Source organism: Microcaecilia unicolor, chromosome 1 (genome assembly GCF_901765095.1).
Source record: "Microcaecilia unicolor chromosome 1, aMicUni1.1, whole genome shotgun sequence".
Lineage (NCBI taxonomy): Eukaryota > Metazoa > Chordata > Amphibia > Gymnophiona > Siphonopidae > Microcaecilia > Microcaecilia unicolor.
In genome coordinates, this window is record NC_044031.1 from 487,301,562 (window position 1) to 487,325,969 (window position 24,408).

A 24,408-nucleotide genomic window follows, 5' to 3' on the forward strand; every position below is an offset into this window, starting at 1 on the left:
CCATCCTTAACATTTTTAGGATGAAAACTACTATAGTGTAACAAAGTATTAGAATCGGGCACAGCATCTTAAAAATTAAAGAACAAACAGTGAAATCTTTAAAAATTACTATGATGTTATTTAGGTAGATTAAGAATAGTCTTATTTGCATGGCAAGGAATAGGAATTAAACATCGCCCAGCAGCTTACTATGGTTGTAATTGCATTACTAGATGTAGATAAATCAACCACTCTGTCCTCTGTTTGCCTCATTTGATTTCTGTGCTGCTGTCACTTCCCACCTGCTGCTGCTGCAACATAAAGGTTTCTCAGATCGGATGTGTGTTCACTTTATGCTCTAATTAATTCTTTTTAAGTATCCTCTATTTTTCACACGTGAAGTAGGAGGTGACCATCAAAGAAGTGATACAATGAATTTCAGCTTTGAAATTAAATGGTTGAACACTGCCATGCATGGTTAAAATCTCAAAGCTTTAAGCTGCCTTATCCCTCTGTTTACTAAGCCGTTCTAGCAACTGCCGTGCGCTAATGCCAACTCAACCCATGCACTTTGAATGGACTGTGTCAGAATTGCTGCGCAGCTTAGTAAACAGGGTGGTTAGTTAGTTGAAATGCTTCTGTGGTATTATGTGAGTCAAATAATTGGCACCTGGCACTTAGAAGGGCTAATGTTGAGATTAATCAAATATATGTCAAAAGTAAATACAGAAAAACTAACAAGTAAAATAGATAGGAACCCTGATTTTCAGCAATTATCTCACAGAAAGACTCTGCTGAGCAACAGTAAAGTTGCCCCTTTTGCTGCTGGTATTTCTATACAATTTTCAGAACTAGGAGTCTAAGGCTTTTTTACTTTCAGTGCATTATAATGCACACAATTGTAGATGTCTGAAAAACAAAAAAAAACAATGCTTTATCTAATCTGATTATTTTAATACTCTACTACTGTCACATGTGCAGTAATAATAATATGCAGATGGTGAATTCATAAATTAAGATGTAGCCTCCTCTATATTCCATTTTCACTAGATGTGACAGTCAAGTACCATAAATCCAAAGGTACATACTGTATAATTATTCTCAATATAATAGTGTAGAATTTGAGCGCATTCATGGCTTCATTATTTGTCATAAATCATAAAAGCCAGACACAAAGTGGAAAAAAAAGGATTAAAGAAAGAAAAAATTATTCAAGGCAAAGTTGCCAGGAAACAAAGTCAGTTTTGATTAAGGAAAGCACTATGTTTTACTGACATGATCCAGTTTCTGTTCTCTGACACCAGTTGACAGAAACTGGGAACTTGAATTATAGAGAACTCCAGTCCCCATAGCTCTCCCTATAGCCTAGTTCCCAAGCTTTAGAGACAGAGAAATTAAAGAATGCTTTAGGAATGATTCATCAACATCTGTTCCTGAAGTAACAAGGAATTTCATGAGGTAGAAATCCAATATAAGTATATTGGGTGCATGTGATGGGGTGTATGTCCTGTCATGTCTTGTTGGCCAGTCAAATTGAGATTGGCTGAACACAAATCATGCATAAATACAAAGACTGTGACAGCATCCATTGAACAGCATTGGTTGGATTATAAACACACCCTCTCAGATTTATGTTGGCGCGTCAGTGATAAAGTCAAACTGGGGCGAGAAGGTGGCGAGTTAGAAAAATTGCTGAATTACAAAGAACATTGTTGGATTTATACAGTGGACACACTGACCCCTGGTGGTTTAAACAGTGAATTAGATTTGGGATCTTTGATTCGAAATGGGAGCACTTCCTGCTTTTTCTGATTAGATAGGGATCATGTGATTTAGACATTTTAATTTATTTGGGTGCCACCACTTTTGAAGCTAAAATGATATGGCACGCAAAAATTGCTGAGTGTTGTATATAATGTGTTTGTGAGCAATATGAATTTTAGGATTAAAACTGTTATTACTTTTTAAAGGACCAGGCCCTGATGCAGCTGATGCAAAGCATGCCACATGTCGGCTGGTGGTCCCTCAACTGAATATAATAAAGCTAAGTGCTATGAATATTCACTTTTAAACTTGTGATACATTAAAAAAAAATATATACATACATACATTTAAAAAGTATAAAGTAACGTAAGTCTATACAGACCAGTGAGGAGGCAAAGCGAGCCAAGAGTATGTCTGACTTTTGTGAAACAAGTTGCCACTGAGGTCTGTGACTTATAATTCTGCTCTGAACAGTTTATTATACAGAATAAAGCATAGAATCATTGGGTTTGATGATGACTATGCCCTAATAATAAGGCAAGGTATGAGTGTGTATGGGTTGTTGTATGTATATGAGAGAAAGTGAACTGAAAAATACCTGTGCCCTTCTTAGTCTAGGTGAAAAGTGACAAGTTATTAATCATTTCTTTAGTGTTTAGCTGGCCCCAGTATTCCCATACCTCTCATTGAGAACAAATTGAATGAAGTTAGGAAGCTAGAGTTTCTTTTTGACTTTTTATTTAAATTCAGGGCAGTAGGTCACTTTTTTAGAGTCCACATCAGAGCAGGTATGAAACATATAGGGCCCCACTGTCCAATCAAGAAGAAGAGAGAAGACTCAAGAAAGACCAAATTTTCTACAGATAAGTGCACATGTACATCTGAGAAAGAAAGAAAGAAAGGACACACACCAGTGGTGTACCAAGGGGGGGCGGGGGGCGGTCCGCCCCGGGTGCACGCCGCTGAGGGGGGTGCTGCGCGCCTGTTGGCCGAGTCCACTTGTTCCCTCCCTGCTGCTCCCTCTGTGTGTGTGTGGGAGTGGCCTAGTGGTTAGGGTGGTGGACTTTGGTCCTGGGGAACTGAGGAACTGAGTTCGATTCCCGGCACAGGCAACTCCTTGTGACTCTGGGCAAGTCACTTAACCCTCCATTGCCCGCCGCATTGAGCCTGCCATGAGTGGGAAAGCGCGGGGTACAAATGTAACAAAAAAACCCCCAAAACAACAGGTTACTTCCTGTTCCGGGGCAGAGGGAGCAGCAGGGAGGGAACAAGCGGACTCGGCCAACAGGCATGCGGCACCCCCCCCCCCCCCCAGCAGGTAAAAATGCACCCGGGAGGGGGGAGGGTGTAATTTCGCTGGTGGGGGGCCGCGCTGCACCGGGGGGGGGGCACATCGGCGATCCGCCCCGGGTGTCAGGCAGCCTAGGAATGCCACTGACACACACATCTAGTACTGACATACTCACCTGGTAGAGAAGATTCAAAGCCTTACAGGTCTGAAAGACAAAAATTAGACACAAAGAGCCATTTCCTAGGGAAAAAGCATTCCTTTAGAGAAGGTTAATAATAAAAGAAAAATTATTTAGAAAAATACTAATTCACCAATTAATTGTTGTCAGGAATATTTAGTTGCACCTGCAAGAGAAAAAAAGGTTATTCATAAAGAGCTGAAGGTGAAGTTGTTCAAAAAATGATCAATTTGTCTAATTTAAAATTCCCAGACTTGTTAATAATAAACACCATTTAATGTTGTAACACCTGCCTGGTCCTTGACTCGTAATCCTTTTAGTTTCCTTCCTTCTCTTGGTTTTGAATCAAGAGAGCATAGATTAATGTGCTCTGCTATTCACAACTGTTTGGTGGCTGGACTGAGGCAGGTCATGGCACGAGATGGGGGCACAGCAACAGATCCTAGTACTGCTGGTCAAGCTGTTCCAGCTGCTCAGTGAGAAGTGGACCCACCCTTAATGAGAGGAAACACCCCCCCCACCCCTCAATTTTGTACTTATTTTTTACCTTGCAATATATGTTACATTTGTCATACAAAGGTCTGTATCTCCACTTTGTGTATAATGTGTTGATAGCCTGACATGTCAGACTGACTGGTGTTATGCTGCTAAAAGTACTAGGCAAACCCTGGAAAAGGGAGACTCCATACATGGGGGGAAGGGAGTGTGCAAAGGGCCGCCTGTATGCATATTCAGAGCAACTCTCCTTGAATGTCAAATGCTGTACCATAGGCCTGGGCTACAGAGTACAAGCCTCCAATGGGCTCTTCAGTGGAGAAAGGCCCTGTAGGTCTCATAACTGCCCACACCCCAATCCACCATGCTGTGGGTCTCTAGTAGTTAATTTAAGGTGATGTCAACTGTCTTAGGGCCTCCACCAGCCTGTGATATCAGTGGAACTAGGGTGGCACACCACAACAGTTGATGCAAGGGCTCCTGAGGGGGAGAGGAGTTAGGAACCACATGCCTGCAGTCTCTCTTTCCACTCCATTCTGCTATCTCATGGTTTTAGGCCATGTGGGAATGTGGCCTTTTCCAACTTCTCTCAAGGGGCCATATATTGGCCTGCTAGGTCCAGGTGGTAGGCTGGCCCCTGAGTTGGTGAGATGGGCAGGGCACCTGTCTGACAGACATGTTAAAGGACTGTGGCCACTGCAATCACATGTGTCTGAAGACAGATTCCTGGTCCAGCACCTGGCAGCCCAATATATGGCCTCTACTTTGTGCTGGGGAAGGGTTACATCTTCCCATAGCCTACACTCGAGCATAGGCCATGTCCATCCAGGGAGTAAGGGTAAAGTTTGGAAGATAAAAGCAGTAAAGGTGAAGATCCCCTAATGTGGGTACAGTGACCTGCACATAAAGAGAAGAACCAGGTCACGGGAATAGTAATGTAGGTAACAGGATGGGCCAGAGTATATTAGTATATAGGGTGATGACCCCACCCATGAGTACCGGTACCTTTTTTCCTACAAAAAAAGCACTGCAAGTACATATATACTTACATAACTGTTAATATATAATTTATACATTAATATGTGCAGGGAGCATGTAAACATGGATGTCTGGTTATAGAAACCTCCTTTTAAAGATCTCAAAGGTATTAGTAGAACACAATAAGCAAACTTTTTTCAGAAGAAAGAATGCTCTAGAACAAGAGGTTGCATTATGAATTATGGTAGAAGGGGGACGTGGTAGACTCAGGAGCAATACTTGAAAATATTTCTTCACAGAATAAGTGCAGATTTCATGGAATGGACTCCTGGAGGAGAGGGTGGAGACTAAAAGCATAATGGAATTCAAAAAAGCATGGAATAAGCACCTAAGATCCTTACTGACCAAGACAAAAAGTAATAAAGCAGCGGGGTAATCCACACAGAGTATCAGTTAAAGTCCAGAAATGGAATGGTGTGATTGCACTAGGCTTGATTCTCTTAGGGCCTCTTTACTAAGCTGTACTATAGGCACGCTAGCATTTTTAGCGCACACTAAAAATGAGCACACTCTAATGCTAGAGACGCTCATAGGAATATATAGGTGTCTCTAGCATTTAGCATGCACTAATTTTAGCACATGGTAAAAATGCTAGCGCACCTTAGTAAACAGGACCCTAAGATTTACTCATTCCCCATTTTCTTTTATTACGGTTATAAATACAAATAAGACAAAACAGAGAAAAGAAAATAAGATGATACCTTTTCATTTTTTGATTAGCTTTCGAAAGTAACCTTTCTTCTTGAGATCAGAAAATAAGTGATATTTAGATCTTGTTCTTATTTAGGGCCCTATTTACTAAGCCACGCTGTAGGTGCGCTATTGTTTTTAGCACGCTAAACATTAGTGTGTACTAATGCTAGAGACAACCATTGGAATATATGGGTGTCTCTAGTGTTAGTGCATGCTAAAAACGATAGCGTGCCTTAGTAAATAGGTCCCTTAGATTTTATAAGAACAATGATTTCTGATCTGAAAGCTAATCAATAAATATATTGTTAGGCCAATCATCTTATTTTCTTGTGTATGTTTTATCTTATTTCTATTTATTACCTTTAAAAGTGGACTTGGGGGCGGCCTGACCATTAGTCCACCTGAGACGGGGGCCTCAGGCATCACTGTTAAGGAGTGGCATCTCAGGAAGCGGCATCTCCCCTTTCACAGTGTGTGAAGGAGTAGCCTAGTGGTTAGTGCAGCAGACTTTGATCCTGGGAAACTGGGTTCAATGCCCACTGCAGCTCCTTGGACTGGGGGCAAGTCACTTAACCCTCCATTGCCCCAGGTACAAAATAAGTACCTATATATATGTAAACTGCTTTGAATGTAGTTGCAAAATACCACAGGAAGGTGGTATATCAAGTCCCATTTCCCTTCCCTTTATCTCGTCATCTTCCAAACCTGGCAGTGGCAGTGATTCCCATATGCTGCCCTGCCACCGGCACCCGCCTCCTCCCTTCACTGCGGCCACCCACCTCTCTGTTGTATCTTCCTGTTTTGTCAGAGGCTCAGGCGGCTGCAGTAAAGAGAAAAGGCAGGTGCCGGCGGCAGGGCAGCATATGGGAATCGCTGTCACTGCCGGGTTTGGAATGTGACAAGGTAAACACAGCGAATGGGTTAGAGGTAGGAAGGAAGGCAGCATCTCGGCCCGGGAGGGGGAGGCATCTCAGCATGGGGTGGGGGGCGGCACCTCGGCCTGGGGGGGTGGCATTTTAGCTCCGCCTTAGGCGGCATCTTGCCTTGGGCCATCCCTGAGTAGACTAACACAGATACTATACCACTTCTTTCATTACTTAAGTATTGTGGGTGATTAATATATTTCTTGTTCTTATTTAGATTTTGTACTTGTTATTTTTCCTTGAAATGTTTTTTCTTAACTTCAAATATTATTTCAGCATTGAATGTTTGTTTTTTTTCTTGACTATAATATTGTATAATTCATAAATATACAGTAATATTTTTATAAAAGTCTGCCGTTTTTTTTGCAGGTACTTTCCCCATTGCAGGTACAGTTGTTATCCGAATTGGATAGTTGGATTTAATACACATGCTGCACCAGCTTTTGAAGACTGCGATTGTGCTGCTTTGTTAATAGAACAATTGGTTGACCTTAGCACTGTGAGATGCTGCTGTTCCTTCTAATTACAGAAGGATTCCAGTGCTAAATATCATGCCTCAAAGATCAGCATGTTTATTCAGTGTGTATTTTAAGCAAATTTTCAATTTTTTGCACTTGGAGGTTTAAGAGATTTTGCAGCATCCCAGAGCACTATAAATAGGTTATTTAAAAAGCACCCACATGTGTAAATAGTGGATTTACACATATAAACTGGCTACATATGTAAATGGAAATTTCAGAAAATCACTATTACATGACAAATAATGGCCAAGACATTTGGAGGGTATATGTTTTATGCATGGTTTGGGCAGACCAAACATTTGTATGTATATTTCCCATTTTACAATGGGAATGCATGTATATTTGAAAATTTGTCCCCACTGGCTTTTGCACCAGCTTCGAGGCACACATAAATTTCATTATTTTTTAGCCTGTGCTTTGAACAAGAGATTAAGGGGGGGGGGGGGGGTAATTTTTTATTAATCCAAAGTTTTATATTTTTGCATCACAAGTGAAAAAAACAATAAAAAAACATTTGGCAGTTTTGCTAGTTAATTACAGCTACACACACACACACACACACACACACACACATAGATAGATAGATAGATAGATAGATAGATAGATAGATAGATAGATATAGTTGTTAATTGGAACACTATGCATATACATATAAATAAATTTATATGTGAACATTGCAAAAACACCTCTTCCACATATGAATACCAGCACTTTTACATGGAAGGTGCTGTGTGATCATGCTGTTTTTCCCATGTATGTTTTTGTAAATTGCTGCTCCAACTGACATTACAGAAGAGGTGTTTACCAGCATTCTTGTATGTATTTTACAAAAGGATCCGTATTTGGTAGAACGTTGCATAAAAGACCAGGAAAATGTGACCATCCTGATTTGGACGTCCCATTTCCCACCCTGAGCTCCTGGGCAAAATTAAGTTTGTATTTAGTTACAAGCACTTATTTTTTATTATGTATGGCATATGGATTATAGAGGTATGGACTATAACTCTATGATTATATGATTATATGATATGCCCCCATCCCAATGCTAAGGGTCAGGTATTGTCATTTTGCAAGGGAAGAGTGTTACTGGATGCTTTCCTGACCAGGTAAGTATTATTGGTTGGGGGGGGGGGGGGGTGGAATTCAGCAGCATGGAGGGTCTCTTGGTGCCTGATCTTGGGTGATCAGGTCATGCTTACCCTGGATCAGATAGTGTAGGGTTTGGAATAGCTACCAGTTTCACTTGGGAAGTGCCGAATTTCACCTCAGATGATCCTGTTGCACCCACATAGCATCTTTCCTTTCAACCTATTCTATTCCGAATTTGTATTCCATCTTCTTTCAACTACTGATTCAAGGCGGATCACGACAAAAGAGAACTTTCACAACATCTTTAAAGCATTTTCAAAAGAAACTATGAAGGAATAGTTTTTAGTTATGCAGGAATATTGTTCCAAATTTTTACACCCTGATAGGAGAAAAAAATGTTCTACTATTGATTTTGATTGAATATTTTTCATCATAGGATAGTTCAATCTTAAATTTGATTGATATCAGGAAAACTGTTAGGAAAGTTTAAAATTTGAATAAGGCCTAATGGGCCTAAACCATGCAAAGATTTTAAAATTAAAATGGCTATTTTGAATCAAATACACTGCTCAAATAAAGATTCTGTGTTAAAGAGAAAGTGAAAGAATCCAGAACATTAACCAATTCAGCAGCTTTGAATGCTACTTGCATACTGACCATGCTAACCTTTAGTTTTAACAACCAGAACAGGTAAACTACAAGTCCCTGCATGCAAGTGGAGGAGTGGCCTAGTGGTTAGCGTGGTGGACTTTGGTCCTGGGGAACTGGGTTCAATTCCCACTGTAGCCACAGATAGCTCCTTGTGACTCTGGGCAAGTCACTTAACCCTCCATTGCCCCAGGTACAAATAAGTACCTGTATATAATGTGTAAGCTGCATTGAACCTGCTATGAGTGGGAAAGCGCAGGGTACAAATGTAAGAAAAATAAAGGACTGGTGAATTTGGATCCAGTATGCAACCTTAAACCTGAGGGAAACAGGATTTTACCATTCCTTGTTCTAGAAGTTGACTTTTACTTTCATAATGCAAAGGAGGTTTACTTGTAATAAATATCCATGTTAGGGTATGCAGGCAAAAACATTTTGTTGTGTTTAGCTTGCAGCTTTATTCATTTTGCTTGTTTTTTTTTTTTTAGTTCAAATATTTTATATATTTTATATCAGTGGTTCCCAAACCTGGCGCTGGAAGCACCCCAGCCAGTCAGGTTTTCAGGATAGCCACAATAAATATTTGAGAGAGATTTGCAGTGTAGGTAGTGCATGCAAATCTCTCTCATGATTAGTCATTGTGGATATCCTAAAATCCTGACAGGCTGGGGTGCCTCCAGGACCAGGTTTGAATAATGAACAAAAGGAAAAGGAAAAAAAAATAAAAGACTATCTAGATGGTACATTATGAATCAGTATACACGGTTCACTGATTTAACAAAGAACAATGAAAACAAAAACAGTACTTATTAAGAAAATATAATAAATGAATGGAGTCCATCAAAAAGAAAATAAAAAACTGTAATCAAATGGAATGTCGAGGATTAAAGTTAGAGTTGTTAGTAAGATAGTCTGCCTCAGGTTTCCACATTTTATTTGTATTTTGAGATGCTTTCTTTTTCTATTTATAAGCTAAGCATACCATATTCAACCAAAAAACTGGATTCAAAGATGATAGGTCCTTCCAATTGCTTATAATTTGTTGAATAGTAATTGATGTTAAAATATCAAAGAAAAGTATCCTGGTATTTAGGTAAATTTAAAGTGGAGTGCAGGGATCTAAAAAAGATAATGTCAAGTGAAGGTTCTATCTTAATTGGAATTACAGCTTTACTATGTGTCCAGATGTGAGTTTTATCTTAATTGGAATGATAGCTTTAATATATGTCCAGATGTTCTTCCAGAAGGAAAAAAGTATTTCACATTAAATAGATGGCAGCTTTTCCTCCCCCATTCTCACTACCATGGTTGTCATCCTGCAAACCTTCCACATATATACAAAAATAGGATGTAGTCTACTCAACTTACTGACTGTGCTAGACCCTGGTGCACAGTACAAAAGCACTACAAGACTATGCTCTGCAGCTTGAGAGTATTGTAAAATGCACCATCCCTGTTCAGCATCTACTCAGCCACCTAGGTATACTAACCTAGAACCCACGTAATAATAGGCAAATTGGAGAGTTCCAGCATACCAGTGGTCCCTAAGGAGCTGCTGAAAAGTAATATTGGTCCTGGGCATCCTCATAACATTTAAAATTTGCGCACTGGTGCACAGAATTCTCTATGGAAAGGCCCTAGTGTATATGGACACCCTTGTCAGCTTACCACCAGGTAACTCTCACAGATCAGCTCGCTTGTACCTAAATGTGCAATACCCAATCTACAGAGGCCTCAAGTATAAAACCACCTACGTTTCCACCTTTTCCTACATTAGCGCACAACTGTGGAATGGTCTACCTAAATTTGTGAAAATCAACCCTGATCATCCGACCTTTAAAAAATACCTTAAGACCTTCTTATTCGGGAAAGCTTACGCTCCTGACCCGCCCCGCACCACTGTCTATTGAATTCCATTTCTCTTTCCACATTTCCCCACCTCTGCTATTACTTACTAGCCTCTTTCACTACAATGCCATTGACTGTTTGTTGTACACTTGATGTATGCTTTCTGTAATTCCTGTAAGCCACATTGGGCCTGCCCTTGGGTGGGAATATGTGGGATATAAACACTATAAATAAATAAATAAATACTGTCCCTGCTCCTTGAGTCTTTTTTGTAACTTATATAGATGATCCATGTTCTCTACGTAACACCAATTGTACCTTTTACTCTGGAATGGCGAATGCCGTGACGGAACATTGTAAGCCACATTGAGCCTGCAAATAGGTGGGAAAATGTGGGATACAAATGCAACAAATAAAATAAATAAATAAAATAATTTTACTCAGCAGAACCAAGCTGTATAACTCTTTGAGAGGTGAATTCCTCTACTGTTTTGATTACCAGGTAGTGAAACTCCCCCTGTCCTTTAACAAAGACAATTTCCATACTGGATCACCATCCTTGGGGAGCACAATGTCAATGTTTTAATGTGTATTGTGTTGACATTGTAAGTAGCATACTGTCTTGCAGTGATTGGTTCTGGTTTGAAGGTGAAAGATACAAAGAAAAAAAATTATACTGTATTATTTATGAACCAGGGAGTAGAAAGTAAAATCCATACAATTAGGGTTACATGTCCTCCTGGCATCCTAAAGCTCAAACACTTTACTAATAGTCTGAAGCTCTAGCAGGGAAGAAATGAGCTATTTAACCCAGGGTCAAGATACTCATTTCAGTCTCCTCTACAATTAGCAGTGGCATATCTGCTGTATAAGGTGTGTTTGTTACATATGCACCCCTTGTCCCCTCAGTGTGAATGCCAGATTAAGGCTTGAAACACACTGAAAGCACCAGAATGAGGTATGAAATAAACCAAGAGAGGCTATTGGAGCACCAGAATGAGGCTTGGAATGCATACAGAGGCAGCTGGAAGGCTCACGATTGGAAGATCCTATTGTTGCACCCCCTGTCAAAAATTGCTGTCTATGCCACTGACAGTTAGGGATGAGGTATCATACTCTGTGGGACCCTGGATAATTCTTTAAACAGTTTGGCCAAAATAAGTATTTGTGGTAGTATTTTATAAATATGCATCCATGTGTCTTTATAAAATAGGCTAAAAATAGCCATCTTTTAAAAAACTATTCTGAATGGGGGTAGGTTAAAAGAATTGATAGTTGCAAGTGGAATACAAATATTTTTAAGGACAGATGGGATCCCTAGTGCCACTAAAGCATCATGCCACTCCCTAATTTATGTCTTCAAAGGTGTGGTCTCCAGAATTGCACACAGTACTCCAAATGAGATCTCACTAGAAATTATAGAGGGTCAATGCCTCTCATTTTCAAAGCACATAGACATACAAAGTTACATAGAAACATATGTAACTTTGTACGTCTATGTGATTTGAAACTGAGCCATAACCTAGTGGTTCCTGCTGACCATTCCTCCTTCTCCACTCAAGCATCCTATTGGCTTTAGCCATCACTTTCTCTATCTTTTTATTTACTTTATTTATTCCTTTATTTGATAGACTACCATTCAAGAGAAACATAGAAACATGACAGCAGATATGGGCCGAATGGCCCATCTAGTCTGCTTGTCTTCAGTAACCACTAACTTCTTCTTTTCCTAAAAGATCCCAGGTGCCTGTCCCACACCTTTTAAAATTCTGACACAGTCCTCATCTCCATGGCCTCCACCAGGAGGCCATTCCACACATCCACCACCCTTTCCATGAAAAAGTATTTTCTTAGATTACTCCTAAGCCTATTTCCACTTAACTTCACTCTCCAGGGTGTCCACCCTATTACAGAGTTTGGTATCATCTGCAAAGAGACAAAACTTACCAGACAGTCCTTCTACAATATTACTCACAAAGATGTTAAAAAGGGCCGGCCCGAGGACCGATCCCTGAGGTACACCACTAATAACATCCTTTTCCTTGGAATAAGCTCCATTTACCACTACCCTCTGTCTCCTTCCATTTAACCAGTTTTTGACCCAGTCAATCACTTTAGGTCCCATACCGAGGGCATTTGGTTTATCAGTCGCCTATGTGAAACCATGTCAAAGGCATTGCTAAAATCCAAGTACACCACATCTAGTGCCCCTCTCATGTCCAAATGCTTGGTCACCAAGTCAAAGAGGTCAAACAGATTTGTCTGACAAGACCTGCCTCTGGTGAAACCATGCAGCCTCGGCAGGACCACTGAAAGTGGGGGCAGGGGGCAAAGTCCCTGGGTCCGGCCTCCAAGGGGGGGGGGGGGCTCGGCCTGGTGCTAGTAATCTTTTTCTTGCTGCCTGCTTCTGGGTCTGTCCTCCCCTGCTCCTGCATGCCGCCCAGGAGGACCTGAATGATTGCATTAGCGCAATATCACATTAATGCAATCATCTGAGTCCTGACTCTCGGCATGGACAGGAGCAGGAGAGGACAGACTGTAGAGAAGGCACACAGGAAGCAGCTTGCCAATGCCGAGCCTGGGTATGGGCCCTCCCTAGGAGGCAAAGACAGAAAAGTAAGGGGCGGGCAGGAGAAGTGGTGCGAGTGGGAGAGGGAGGAGCCAATACGGGGAAGTGGCTTGCAGTGGTCCAGTTCTAAACCGGGCGTAGCTATGTCTTTCAGCAGCCTTGTGCTTCGGGTCCTAAAGCCCATTCAATTCAAGAAACCTCACAATCCTCTGCTTTGGAAGTGTTTCCATTAGTTTACTCACCACTGAGGTCAGACTGACCGGTCTGTAATTTGCAACCTCCTCCTTGCTTCTGCTCTTGTGCAGAAGGACCACATCTGTCCTTCTATAGTTCTCCAGGACCACTCCAGACTAAGGAAGCATTGAAGAGGTCAGACATCGGAGCCACCAGAACTTCTCCGAGTTCCTTGAGTACCCTCAGAGGTCCATCATGGCAGTTTACAATACCAACAGATTCTGATTGGCATCACATATATGAAAAAAACTCAAAGACCATAGCCAAAAATGGAAGGAGGAGGAGGATGAGTAGAATAACAGAAATATCCAGGGACAAAGAATATTTAACTGTGGAGATATAGGAGTAATTGTACTTTCACAAAATAATCTGAAAAAGGAAATTCTTCAACACTGGCACCTAAATTTAGGTGGCAGTAGTGTGCCTAGTTTATAGAATACTAGTGCGTACACATGTAATTGGCACCAATAATTGGCAGTTAGATGCAAAAGTGATAGGCATTATTCTATAAACAGAGCACCTAACTTGCATGGAGGGGCATTTTCGATATGACGCCTAAGTGCAACTTTGGACATTTTCCTCAAAACAGGGATTGCCTGTGTAAGATCAGCCTGTAGCTGATTTAAGTATTTCTGTAGCCCCTCTTAAAAGGAATCCCCTTTCTAACTCATCTCTCAAGGCAGAGTGCTGCTGCTTTGTGTGACAAACCCTCCCCCTCCTGTTTTCAAGACCTCTGTGTGAGCTCAAATCAGGCTTCCAGACTTCACACTGCCAGAAGGGAAAGAGAACTTGATATACCACCTTTTTATGGTTTTTGCAACTACATTCAAAGTGGTTTACATAATATATACAGGTACTTATTTGTACCTGGGTCACTGGAGGGTTAAGTGACTTGCCCAGAGTCACAAGGAGCTGAAGTGAGAAATTAACCCAATTCCCCAGAATCAAAGTTTGCCACAATAACCACTAGGCTACTCCTCCAGCTTCCTTTTTTTGGAAAGCTGTTCAAAGCTAGGTAAGCAAACTTTTTTTTCTTTTGCAATGCTTCTATTTTCTTTTAGTAGAGAAGTAAAAAAAAAAAAAAGAAAACATGGCAGAATAAATGCTTTATAAGGGATTGCTTTGCCCCTAACAGTATTCATTTTAGGAAGCATACAATGTTTAAAATAATCTGTAGCCTTACAGGGTTAGGTAATTTTTTCCTCCCCTACCAGGAGCGTGAGAGATGCAACCCACCTAAATCTACAGTAGTGGCCACCATCTTGAAAAAGGGGGTGTGGCTGTGATATCACCAAAAGGAGCAACATTTAGGGTGGGGCTATGTTTATAGAGATTAGGAAATACCCATAAATAATGGGTGATTTCAATTATCCCAATGATGACTGGAAAAATGTTACATCAGGGAGTGCCAGGGAGATAAAATTTCTAGATGTAATAAACAACTGCTTCTTGGAGCAACTGGTCCAGGAACTGAAGAGAGGGGGAGCCATTTTGGATTTGGTGCTTGGTGGCATGCAGGGTATAGTATGAGAGGTGGTGGTGTTGGGTCCCCTGAGAAACAGTGATCATAACATGATAAAGTTTGAGCTACTATCTGGGATGAACCTGCAAAGAAAATCTACTGTAGCTGCATTTAATTTTTGAAATGGCGACTATAATAAAATGAGGAAAATGGTTAAAAAGAAGCTAAAAGGATTGGCTACTAAGGTTAGGACACTAAATCAGGCATGGACATTATTCAAAAATACCATCTTGGAAGCCCAGTCCAGATTCCACATATTTGCAAAGGTGGCAAGAAGAGAAAATGACAGCCAGCATGGTTAAAAGGTGAAGTAAAAGAGGCTATTACAGTCAAAAGATAGTCCTTCAAAGAATGGAAAAAGGATCTAAATGAAGAAAATAAGAAGCAACATAGAAGTCAGATGCAAAGCTTTAATAAAGAAGGCTAAAAGAAAATATGAAGATAAACTTGCTGCAGAGACTAAAATTCACAGTAACAAGTTTTTCAGGTACATCAGAAGCAGAAGGCCTATGAGGGAATCTGTGGGACTGTTACATCACAAAGGAGCAAAAGGGGTGCTCAGGCAGGACAAGGTCATAGTGGGGAAACTGAATGAATTCTTTGCTTCTGTATTTATGGAAGAAGATGTAAGAGATCTGCCTGTACCGGAAGTAGTTTTCAAGGGTGATGATACAGAGGAACTGAAAGAAATATCAGTAACCTGGAAGATGTACTGAGCCAAATAGACAAATTAAAGAGTAGTAAATCACCTGGACCGGATGGAATACATGCAATGGTTCTCAAAGAACTCAAGCATGAAATTGCTGATCTGCTGTTAGTAATATGTTCAAGGCAAGTTATATTCAGATGTGGTAAGTATTTTTCTATCCCTGGAAGGCTTGTAAACTAAGGCAATTAAGGGCTCCTTTTACTAAGGTTTGCTAAAGATTAGTGTGCACTAACCCCAAATTCTATAAAAGTTGCTAAAATATAAACGCACAAATTTGGATGTGTGCCAAATTTGCATACAATTTAATTGAACAAGCTAATTAGCATTGATAATTGGCTTGTTAACAAGCAATTACTGACACTAGATTTAATTAGAATACATGCATGTTAATTTAGGCTAGATATCCATACCAAAAAGGGGGTGCGGAAATGGGAGGGTCATAGCTGGAACGGGGGCATTCCTAAAATTAATGCATGTAGTTATAGAATAAGGGGGAAACATGCCTAATTTAGGCATGAAAATGTGCACCACAATTTATGTGTGTAAAATTGTGCACTATTCCAAGATGCACTACTAAAATTGGCTAGCGAGCCAATTAGCAACCAATTGGATGCTATCAATTATTGGCATTGACAACAATTTGGATTTGCATGCATCTTGCTAAGCGCTATTCTATAAAGATCCATGTGTAAATCATTTAGTGTGCAACTCAAAAGGGGGCATGGCCATGGGATGGGCACAGGTGACTTGGGGGCATTCACTCAAGATGCATGCAGTATTACTGGTTATCAGGGATCAACACATATGTGCCAGGATTTACCCAAGGTTTCAGTTGGTGCAAATCCTTGTGCCCAAAATTTGGTATAAAAATCATCTCTAAGTACTATTCTATAAATGGCATGCAACTCAGAGCGCAGTTTATAGAATAGTGCTGCAACTAGATTTTTTGGTTCTTAAATTTGGGCACAATTTACTGAATCTAGTCCTAAATGCTAAGCAGCATAACATGGGCTTCATAGTATTTAGTGCAAGCTAATTGTTAGTGCACTTTAGTAAAAAAAAAAAAAAAGCCCTAAGAGTTATGGGTTGTACCCCAGATCCCAACATGTAGTAGCTCGATTTGAACTCTGGCTTTGCAGCCCACTGTTCTAACCATTAGGCTACTACAAATAACTAGCCACACTACATTACATCTGTCATCTGTCAAAAAAATGGAAGCTTGGGCATTTAAATCAGCAAGAATGGTTTCACAAGTTCTTGCAATTTCTTTCTTTTAAACCCAACACTTGCTTACCTCATCTGTTTCCACTTATAGCAATTGCTGTGCTGCCTCTCCACTTCTCTTTATTTCATGAATTCATTCTTTCTGGCACTTTCCAGTTACATAAACCAATTTTATTTTCCTTCACAAAAAATATAAATAAATAAAATGGAAAAAAAAGTGAGCCATCCATTCTCCTTCACTATCATCTCAGCTCTTCATTTTCCCCTTTCAGTCTAACATCCTGATCCTGGAATGGCTTATTTCTCATCAACAATATAGCAATTTCTCTTGAAATCACTTTCTTGCATCTTTTCAAAAGTCTTTACACCAGCTGTTCCACCCGGTCTGTCCCACTTGCTGTTTCACGTACTCTTCTCTGTCTCCCCCGCGTTTTCTCTTTCTATAGATAGCCAAGAATTGTCAGCAACTGGCTTTTTCAAAGATGAAAGTTTTCATATTTCTGTCCTTCAGTTTCCTTTATCCATTAATGCCTCAGCTGCGCTTCATAATCTGTGCACACTGTGCAATTTCAAAAGCCAAATTCATCTGTTAAACACATCAAAAAATTCTCAGTTCAGCTATTTTTAACTGGGTTCACAGATGAGCAATAGGCGTCAGATAAACAATTAAGCCTAGCAAATGGCTTTAAAGTTCTGAGAAAGTTTTGCCGCAGTGAAGTTTAGGGAAGCAATTCTTAAGGTAATTGTAAGGACAAGGGTTAGTGATATAACCATGTACCTAACCTTATCATGATCTCAAAGGATCATAACACATTATGGTGTATTGTAGAAAAGGACTTTGGTTTATCCAAACTTCATTTAATAGTACATAAGTACATAAGTACATAAGTAGTGCCATACTGGGAAAGACCAAAGGTCCATCTAGCCCAGCATCCTGTCACCGACAGTGGCCAATCCAGGTCAAGGGCACCTGGCACGCTCCCCAAACGTAAAAACATTCCAGACAAGTTATACCTAAAAATGAGGAATTTTTCCAGTCCATTTAATAGCGGTCTATGGACTTGTCCTTTAGGAATCTATCTAACCCCTTTTTAAACTCCGTCAAGCTAACCGCCCGTACCACGTTCTCCGGCAATGAATTCCAGAGTCTAATTACACGTTGGGTGAAGAAAAATTTTCTCCGATTAGTTTTAAATTTACCACACTGTAGCTTCAACTCATGCCCTCTAGTCCTAGTATTTTTGGATAGCGTGAACAGCCGCTTCACATCCACCCGATCCATTCCACTCATTATTTTATACACTTCTATCATATCTCCCCTCAGCCGTCTCTTCTCCAAGCTGAAAAGCCCTAGCCTTCTCAGCCTCTCTTCATAGGAAAGTCGTCCCATCCCCACTATCATTTTCGTCGCCCTTCGCTGTACCTTTTCCAATTCTACTATATCTTTTTTGAGATACGGAGACCAGTACTGAACACAATACTCCAGGTGCGGTCGCACCATGGAGCGATACAACGGCATTATAACATCCGCACACCTGGACTCCATACCCTTCCTAATAACACCCAACATTCTATTCGCTTTCCTAGCCGCAGCAGCACACTGAGCAGAAGGTTTCAGCGTATCATCGACGACGACACCCAGATCCCTTTCTTGATCCGTAACTCCTAACGCGGAACCTTGCAAGACGTAGCTATAATTCGGGTTCCTCTTACCCACATGCATCACTTTGCACTTGTCAACATTGAACTTCATCTGCCACTTGCACGCCCATTCTCCCAGTCTCGCAAGGTCCTCCTGTAATCGTTCACATTCCTCCTGCGACTTGACGACCCTGAATAATTTTGTGTCATCGGCGAATTTAATTACCTCACTAGTTATTCCCATCTCTAGGTCATTTATAAATACATTAAAAAGCAACGGACCCAGCACAGACCCCTGCGGGACCCCACTAACTACCCTCCTCCACTGAGAATACTGGCCACGCAATCCTACTCTCTGCTTCCTATCTTTCAACCAGTTCTTAATCCATAATATTACCCTACCTCCGATTCCATGACTCTGCAATTTCTTCAGGAGTCTTTCGTGCGGCACTTTGTCAAACGCCTTCTGAAAATCCAGATATACAATATCAACCGGCTCCCCATTGTCCACATGTTTGCTTACCCCCTCAAAAAAATGCATTAGATTGGTGAGGCAAGACTTCCCTTCACTAAATCCGTGCTGACTTTGTCTCATCAGTCCATGTTTTTGTATATGCTCTGCAATTTTATTCTTAATAATAGCCTCCACCATCTTGCCCGGCACCGACGTCAGACTCACCGGTCTATAATTTCCCGGATCTCCTCTGGAACCTTTCTTAAAAATCGGAGTAACATTGGCTACCCTCCAGTCTTCCGGTATTACACTCGATTTTAGGGACAGATTGCATATTTCTAACAGTAGCTCCGCAAGTTCATTTTTTAGTTCTATTAATACTCTGGGATGAATACCATCAGGTCCCGGTGATTTACTACTCTTCAGCTTGCTGAACTGACCCATTACATCCTCCAAGGTTACAGAGAATTTGTTTAGTTTCTCCGACTCCCCCGCTTCAAATATTCTTTCCGGCACCGGTGTCCCCCCCAAATCCTCCTCGGTGAAGACCGAAGCAAAGAATTCATTTAATTTCTCCGCTACGGCTTTGTCCTCCTTGATCGCCCCTTTAACACCATTTTCGTCCAGCGGCCCAACCGACTCTTTGGCCGGTTTCCTGCTTTTAATGTATCTAAAAAAGTTTTTACTATGTATTTTTGCTTCCAACGCTAATTTCTTCTCAAAGTCCTTTTTTGCCCTCCTTATCTCCGCTTTGCATTTGGCTTGGCATTCCTTATGATCTATCCTGTTACTTTCAGTTGGTTCTCTTCTCCACTTTCTGAAGGATTGCTTTTGGCTCTAATGATTTCCTTTATCTTACTGTTTAGCCACGCCGGCTGACGTTTAGTCTTTTTTTCCCTTTTTTCTAATACGTGGAATATATTTGTCCTGAACCTCCAGGATGGTGTTTTTAAACAGCATCCACGCCTGATGCAAGTTTTTTACTCTGCGAGCTGCTCCTTTCAGTCTTTTTTTCACCATTTTTCTCATTTTGTCGTAATCACCTTTTCTATAGTTAAACGCTAGCGTACTTGATTTCCTAGTTTCACTTCCTTCAATGCCAATATCAAAACCGATCATATTATGATCACTGTTATCAAGCGGCCCTCGTATCGTTACCCCCTGCACTAGATCATGAGCACCACTAAGGACTAAGTCTAGTATTTTTCCTTCTCTTGTCGGCTCCTGAACTAGCTGTTCCATGAAGCTGTCCTTGATTTCATCAAGAAATCTTATGTCCCTTGCGTGTACAGATGTTACATTAACCCAGTCTATATGCGGGTAATTGAAATCCCCCATTATTATTGTGTTGCCCAGTTTGTTTGCGTCCCTGATTTCCTTTAACATTTCCGCATCCGTCTGTTCGTCCTGGCCAGGCGGACGGTAGTACACTCCTATCACTATCCTTTTCCCCTTTGCACATGGAATTTCAATCCACAGTGATTCCAAGGAGTGTTTTGTTTCCTGCAGAATTTTCAATCTATTTGATTCAAGGCTCTCGTTAATATACAATGCTACCCCTCCACCAATCCGATTCACCCTATCACTACGATATAATTTGTACCCCGGTATGACAGTGTCCCACTGGTTATCCTCCTTCCACCAGGTCTCAGAGATGCCTATTATATCTAATTTTTCATTTAGTGCAATATATTCTAACTCCCCCATCTTATTTCTTAGGCTCCTGGCATTCGCATATAGACATTTCAAACTATGTTTGTTGTTCCTAAGTACATCATGCTTAGTACTTGACAGTATTAATTGGCAATCTTTTGTCTGATTTTTATTGTTATTTAAAGATACCCGATCTACTACAATCTCTTTTGCAACCTCACTATCAGGATACTCTATCTTCCCTGTTATGGTGATATCTTTGAGAGATACCTTATCCCGAACCATGCTCTTTTGAGCGACTGTCGGCCTTCCCCCCATTTCTAGTTTAAAAGCTGCTCTATCTCCTTCTTAAACGCCGATGCCAGCAGCCTGGTCCCACTCTGGTTAAGATGGAGCCCATCCTTTCGGAATAGGCTCCCCCTTCCCCAGAATTAGTTTTACATTCTTTTGATGATGTTTTGAAATATGATTGTTTTTCTAATGTACTACATGAAAAATGTAAATGGCAAATATATTACTTGCAGAAGATGACAGCAGTTTAAGCTAATTCACAATAGGGATGGGCAGCCCAAACATTTTCATTTTTGTTTCATTTCCCATGCCATTTTCTTAATTTTGTTTTGCTTCATCTTCCTTCATTTTCATTTCAGTGGCAACATCATCAAGAGTGCATACACTCTCTTCAAGGAATACACGCTCTTCTGAAAAAGTGCACACTTTTTTTTTCAATAAGGCACAGATTTATGGCAGAATTTCATGAAAGCAGAGTGAAACCACAGGGCCTTCCATCTCACGTGTGCTGCTAAAGGGTCTTCTGGTTCTGGACCTGCCCCTCAAAAACAGGATATGACTTCAGAGGGGGCGTAACTGAGACCAGCAGAGCTTTTAGCAGCACACAGAAGATGGGAGTTTCCACAGCTTCACTCTGTTTTATTGCTGCTGTTACACATTGCAGGAGGCAGCAAGGAGAAGAGACATGTGATACTGGATCGGAGCTGAGGGAGCAAAGTGGGGCTGCTGAATCGGGGGAGGGGGAAGAAAGTAGATATGCTTACTTATACAGTGTGGAGAGAAGTGGGCTGCTGGACATGAGCCATGCAGTAGGGTGACTGAAGAAAGATGATGGGGAAGGAAGATGCTGGCTTAGGGAGGGAGAAACAGAAAGGAGATATTGGTTAGGATGGGGTGGGGTGAGGATTAGGGAGAAAATTGTGGACATGGTGGGGGGGGGAGGGAATAGGACCATTAAGAAGGATACTGGACCCTGCTGAGAGTAGAAAGGCAGAGGGAAGGTGATAAGGGGGTAGAGAGACAAAGGGAAGATACTGCACATTGGATGGAGTCAAGTAGGGAGACAAGGGGAAATATGCTGGATGGAGGAGTAGAGTGAAAGGAGTTGCTAGACAAAAGTTGGGGGAAGAGACAGGAGAAGCTAGATCAGAGAAGGTTAGAAAGAAAGGGAATATGCTGGCTCAGGAGGAGAAGGGGAGATGGTGGCTATGGGGGAGTAGAATGACAGAAGGGTAATGCTGGATTGGGATGGGGAAGAAAGGGGTTCTGGAATGGGATGGAGAAGATGCTGTCTTAAAGGAGGGGAAGGGAGAAGATATGCTGGATTGGGTAAGGAAGAAAAAGGGACATATGGATAGAAGAAGGACACGGAAAGGGAATGCTGAACCTGGGAGTTGTAGGGTGATGAGAAATACTGGACATCCCTTAACCAGGCTGGAACCACGCTGCTGGTGCTAACATTTAAAAAAGAGGGCAGTTTTTAAACTAGAATGGTAGGGGATGCCAACATTGCTTAAGAACACATGAGTTGGAATGAGGTATCCTTGAAGGATACTATCGAAATAGGACATCTTTGGAATCCCAATATCCAATGAAGGCGAAAGAAAGCCAGGAGTGTTTAAGGAGAGAACAGATTAAAGGTTGCAAATTATCTCTGTCAACTTTTGAGCAGCTTGTAGATGTAAGGAGAAACCACAATTTGAAGTGCCTGTATACAAATGCTAGAATCCTAATAAATAAGTTGAGAAACTTAGAGTACATAGCACTAAAATGAAGAGTTCAATATAATAGGCATCTCAGAGACCTGGTGGAAGGAGGACAACCAATGGGACACTGTGTTGCCAGGGTACAGATTATATTACAATGATAGGGTGGATCCGATTGCAGGGGGAGGGTTGTGCTCTATGTTAAAGAGAGTATTGTGTGAAACAAAATAAAAATTATGCAGGGGACAGATAGCAATGTAGAATCCTTATGGATAGAAATTCCATGTGTGAAAGAAAAGAGTATACTGGTAGGGGTATATTACCGTCCAGCAGGCCAGAATGAATAGACAGATGAAGAAATGTTAACAGAAAAATAGGAAAGCCAGCAATTGGACAACAGTATAATAATGGGTGATTTCAATCACAATAACCACCAACAGGAGATGGGAAGGCGGTAGAACGAGAGGACATGAAATGAGATTGAAGGGGGGCAGACTCAGGAAAGATGTCAGGAAGTATTTTTTCACAGAGAGGGTGGTGAACGCTTGGAATGCCCTCCCGCGGGAGGTGGTGGAGATGAAAACGGTAACGAAATTCAAACATGCGTGGGATATGCATAAAGGAATCCTGTGCAGTAGGAATGGATCCTCAGAAGCTTAGCCGAAATTGGGTGGCAGAGCAGGTGGGGGAAGAGGGGTTGGTGGTTGGGAGGCGAGGATAGTGGAGGGCAGACTTATACGGTCTGTGCCAGAGCCAGTGATGGGAAGCGGGACTGGTGGTTGGGAGGCGGGAAATACTGCTGGGCAGACTTGTACGGTCTGTGCCCTGAAAAAGGCAGGTACAAATCAAGGTAAGGTATACACATATGAGTTTATCTTGTTGGGCAGACTGGATGGACCATGCAGGTCTTTTTCTGCCGTCATCTACTATGTTACTATGTTAACAGGAATAGATGGACATCAAGTACACACTTTGCATATTCATATCCATTAATGTGGATCCAATACACTGTGGAAAGTTATTAATGCTCTGTTTTAATTCAAAAAAGTGGAGAAAAGAGGCCTCAGTAAAAAAAAAAAAGAGCTATGCCTTCAAACAATGAACTAGCAAGCTCATATTCTCATATTCTATTACTGGCCAAAAAACTCCACACACACTTCCGAAAACACATATGCACATAAAATAGCTCCTAAAAAAACAGTGATGTTGATTGTTGAAACATTTATAATTAATCAGTCCAGTCTGGAGGAAGGAGGACAACCAATGGGACAAGGTTGCAAAAATTGATCCACAAATTTACATAACCATTCCAATAATGAATCTCTCTGGTAGACATTTATAATAGGTCTACCAGGTGGACTGACCAAACATTTGTGGATTTTGAGCAAAATATAAAAAATAGAAGCTTTAAACCATCTGTAATTCAAAATTTGATATTCAAATTTGGTTGAGAAGCATATCTTTCTACCAATTTTAGTAGTTTTGGCTACAATAGCCACAATCTGTTCAGAAGGATCATCTGGTAATTCACAATAGGTAGCTTCATCTCTCAATTAATGATAAGCCTCTCATTTAATCTCAAGTGTTCTGAAGTACGATGCCATTTCCTTTATGTGCCCTATGGATTACTATGGCAGAATTCATTTTCAATTGTTTAACATCATCATGCTCCTGTTTTGCTACATTCATCCTTGTCCAAGGTAAATTAGATTCCAATGCTTCAACATCTTTCAACATTAAAAATCTAAACGTTTGCTAAATGGGGTCAAACGTACCAGGAGGGGTCCAAGTAGAAGATTCTTTAACTATAGAAATGTCCACCTTCATAGTAGCAAAAAACAATCTCATCTGTAATTTTCTCATAAATCTTTCTAGATCTACACATGATTGAAAAGGATCATGCAAGCAAGTGGGCACAAATGACAGACCTCTTAAGAA